Below are 4,828 nucleotides of genomic sequence, written 5' to 3'. Positions count from 1 at the left end.
TTAAATCAATCCGCGCATACATACTGGCTTTTTCCTTTACCATTCTAATCTACAACTAATCTGATATCATAAAAAGCTACTTAAACACACTTTCTGACGCTGGTCTAGAGACAAGCGAAATCATGTCTGTGACAAGACACCGTAATGAAGGCTCAGTTCGCAGCTACTGGACAGCAAATCAACAGAGAGGACACGATTGGTCCACAATTGTCGGCTGGATCCAACAACACCCTCCCTCAAAACCAGCCAGCCAATCCACTCGCTGCCTGCTTGAATGACGCCCCGTCTCCAACAACAAGCTTCGAGTCTAACTCAATGCTACACGGACTATTCAACAATTGTGCATGTCCAGATATATTATAATAAGCAAGACTAAAACCCCAATAAATAATTATGTTAGCAATAATACTAATTCTAATAATAAAAACTTTTTTTTTTTTTAAAGCGAAAATAAAGAAATAGTTTTCTAATAGCGATAGCACCCTCTCGATGCGGGCTCTACCGTGTGGTAGATGACGTTGACTTTCGTTAGCGCCCTCACCTTCGGCTCGGGACGCATACCTCCAGTCGCGGAAGACCACATGGTAGAGCCCACATCGACAGGCTCGATCACTCAATTGTAATTCCCCAGTACGACCACAAGAGGGCAGTGGTGCGTGTTCTTAATACACAGTGTAGATAACATTGTAATTCCCCAGTACGACCACAAGAGGGGGTGAAAGACATGAAAATGAATGGCAAAAAGTGAACATGGAAGTTACTTATTTAACTGAAAACCCTGTTTATTTTTGTCATTCTATTTTAATAAACACCCAAACGGCGTCTGACTAATACAAATGGCTACTCCCATTTAAAAACGAAAGTGACCCATTATAAAAAATAACTGAAAAACACATTTTTTGGTTTATAAATGTTAATAGCCGTCCCAACCTGTAGATATTACCTAGCCTGGTACACCTAACTGTTGATTATCTAGCAGGTATTGACCCCATGCATCATTAATGATTGATTATTACAATAAACCTAAAGAGGGACCCTAAGAACAAGTGTTCCCATAGTTCCCAGTGAGGACACCATTTCACCCAATCCTAAAGTAGTAGGGTACTGTTGTACTGTTCCTTAACATAGTGCAAAAAAGAATTGCCATGCTGTATTTGTGTCACTGCTCTTATTTTATATATAAATACAGATTGTTAGTGCAACTTCTTCCTCAGTGTCAACAGGTGGCAGTTCTTCAGACAAAGCACTAAGCAGTGTCTGCACGGTCCAGTCTGCATTGTCTTTTAAGCTTGTTCACTACACATCATCATTATCGTTCAAAACATACAGGCTGAATGCGGTCTGCATTTCAAATTTAGTACAAAATTGGTAAGGGAAGCCAACCATAGGATCTTAAAGATAAAGGCCCTATTATTTCTCAAACAGGGGGTGGGGACCCCCTGGTGGGTTGCGGAGAGGTTTTGGGGGGGGGCTAACGAAACAATGGCTATAGAGCACTGGTCTTTGTAGAAAAAGCACATTTTGAAACACCTTTCAGATCAAAAATACTAGAGGATGCCATTCTACTTTATTATTCATGTATTTCCTTTTTATTCAATACAAATCTAGATTTAAATATTTAAAGTTTGAGAAGCACTGCTCTAAGGTATGCTTACAATGTTACTGCGGTGTAATTACAGTGTCAAGACACACAGGCACCACAGGTGAGGGTTACTGAGTTATTTTCACAGCTATACCCATATAGCATACAAATATCCAACAATAATTCCTTTAAAAAAAAAACATACTGCAAAAGATTGAAAAAGAGAGGCTGAGATCATATCATTCAATCTGAGTGTGTGTGTATGCTTTTTAATTCTTTATTGAAATCCTTCTCCAGCTGGGGTGGTTTTTGTAGATGTTTTCTTGGGCATGGGAGGGTTTGGGTGACCCAGGAGCAGGGACTGTGTGTAATGTGACACGAACCACACTATTCTGTAGGAGCTGGAAAAAACAGGGAGGAGGCTGATGTCTGATTGGTCCCTAAAGAGGGTAGCCCTGCTCTGGTTATAATCATGCTGAAGGTCCAGTGTCCACCCCCAACACTAGGGTCTGTGCACAATTCTCACATTCAGTTTCAAGTGTACAAACACAATAAAAAAAATAAAAATTAAACTAGCATAACTACCCCTTATAACGGTACATTTGAACTGTAATTTTGCAATTTTTCCTAGAGTATATGGTATGTCATGTTTTGTAGTCTGCTTCACCACACCTACCTGGGCTAAAATGTATGTAAATCTAACGAAACAGTAAAGTTTGAAGGTATTAGAATTATTACTGTGAACAAAACTTCAGTAAATAGTCATTACATCCAGGCAGACATGTTAAAGGATCACTGAGGAGCGTTGTGTAGAAAAATGCATGACAAAGCACTGGGAAAGTTTTTATAGGCATGTAAAAAAAAAACTGCGTACAATTCCTGTGCTAATATACAGTGGGCAGCTGTTATCAGGGGGTGCTCAGAGCTGTGACTCAGTTAATATTAGTACATCTCACCTGCTTGTGTGCAAACCAGCAAAGCCCTTAGAAAAGCTGACCACACTCATTTTGTACTGCTCCTCTGAGCGTGTGCTGTCAGCTGACCACTTCTTTACACACTGCGGATTCACCATGCAGCCACCCAGGAGCTACAGCGTCAGAAGGCAACGCAGCTCCCGGGCAGCTAACAGGCAAGCAGGGTGAGTCCAGGACACCAGACTGGTACGTAGTGAGTCCAGGACACCATGGCCGACCTGGACCCTCCCGGTGATGCTCAGCCAATTAAGCACCATCTCCTGGGAACTCCTGTCCACGGTCGGCTGTGGAATAGCTCAAATTCGAACCGGCGACTTCCAGGCTATAGGGCGCATCTTGCACTCACGCAGAGGGCTTTTACTGGATGCGCCACTCGGGAGCCCCCTACCATGGTTTATACCATACCTCTTTTGCTTTACCATACCTCCCCTGATCTTTATAATACCATGCACTCACACTCAACAAGCAACCCCCATTCCTTCCCTCTGTCAAGGCAATCATCAAGGTCTCCAGCCAAAAGCAGAAACTTGGCATGAGCGGGATTCAAACAGTGCATGCATGACTCACCCTGCACTCCAAATGCAGTGCTTTTACTAGGCGAGACACTGGATACCCTATGTAGTACTCTCTTCTTATAAGGAGGCCCATTATAAAGCTGGACAGGTTATAAGGTGGTATGGTCAGCGGCTCTCATTTCATTTATAATGCTAGCACGCCTGTAGATATTCTCATAAGATGGAACACAAACTGCACAGCCTCTAACCTATGGCTCCCTACTATAGCATTATAAAGGGGGAGCACTTCAAATTGTATGTTTAAAGCTTTTCATTTTCATTTAATACTAGGATTATAGTATTTTTGGCTGCATAAAATGTCATTATATTACACAAAATCACTCCCTTACATCTACATGCAATATTTCATTGAGATTGTGCCACTTCTTTCACTTTTCGCTGTCATGTAAAACCCCAAGATATAAAATAACAGTATTGTAATTTCCATGTTTTAAATATTCCCAACTAGCATTAACTAAGGTAACATTACAGTAGGTAGTCCAAGAATTCTGCTAATGAGGGTCTGTGAAAGCACTTAATGTTCACTTAAAAGAATACACAAAGAAAGCAATGGTAACTTAATGAAAAGATAATCAAACGCCCCAACCCGAATGCTCCAGTTTTCTTTGCTCAATCACAATGCTAAGTTGCTTTATGCAGGAGATAATTACCTACAATAATGTAACTGATCTTGCCAGATAATTTTTACTTGTATCCATAGTTATCTATGGTATTCGAATAATAGATTATAATAAAATACAAGAAAATATTTCTTCCTATATAAATATAGATGAGAAAAAAGGTGTATGGCTGGTTTCATAGACTCTGATTAGCATTATTAGCCTTACCTAAAGTAAAGTTAGGTGCAGTAGTCCAGATATAATGCTAATCAGGGTCTCTGAAACTTACAATCTTGTTCTGTTTCACATTAAAATCCTTGGTGTCAGGTAACATAGCTTAAGTTAAAAAGTGATCAGCATTCTTTCCAAATTACATTTCTAATGTGGCCAAGGTAAAAACTCAAGGTAGGTACGAGTAGCCAAACGCCTGGGTACCGGTGGACCGCAGGCTCACATCCTGGATGTATGAAGCTGCTGGTCTTTGCAGGGAGAGTTGCATTGGCCCTGGTGTTCTGGTGGTCAGACAGGCCACTCGAGTTCCACGGAGGACAAATCACACGACCTTCAGCTAAGCTGTGTAGGAACCACTGCAATGGGGGAACATAATTATACATTCTTTATTGGGGAGAGAATTAGGGGTAAAATAATTGGGTCCTAATTATTTTTTTTTTTGTACGCACCATTTAAAGATGTGTACATTCCATTCCATATGTAAACTGTTAATTTTCTGGCATTGATTATTGTAGAATATAAAGTGGTACAATATAATTGCCTATTCATTTATATACTACTGCCTCAAGGTACCATTCAGAGAATGTAAATTTGAAGGTTGTCAGAAAAATACTGGTCAGCGAAATGTAAATGTAAAGGACAAGAAGATTTTGAAACATTCCTTACTGATACAGGTTACCTCAACCCCTCTCCCCCTCAGCTCCCCTTCCAGACCCCTCCTCTACATCATTTCCTTTTAGGAAAAATATAAAACAAATACAACATTAACATTAAATACAAAGCCTAAATAGCAATAACAATTGTGCATCTGTAAACAAAAGCAAAAAAGTTTGACATTTGTGAACGGTCCCTTAGTCTGCTATGTGA

This window comes from Polyodon spathula, chromosome 8 (assembly GCF_017654505.1).
Source record: "Polyodon spathula isolate WHYD16114869_AA chromosome 8, ASM1765450v1, whole genome shotgun sequence".
NCBI classification, from domain to species: Eukaryota; Metazoa; Chordata; class Actinopteri; order Acipenseriformes; family Polyodontidae; genus Polyodon; species Polyodon spathula.
The sequence above is the reverse complement of the archived record's forward strand: the minus strand, read 5'-3'. Positions refer to the sequence as shown.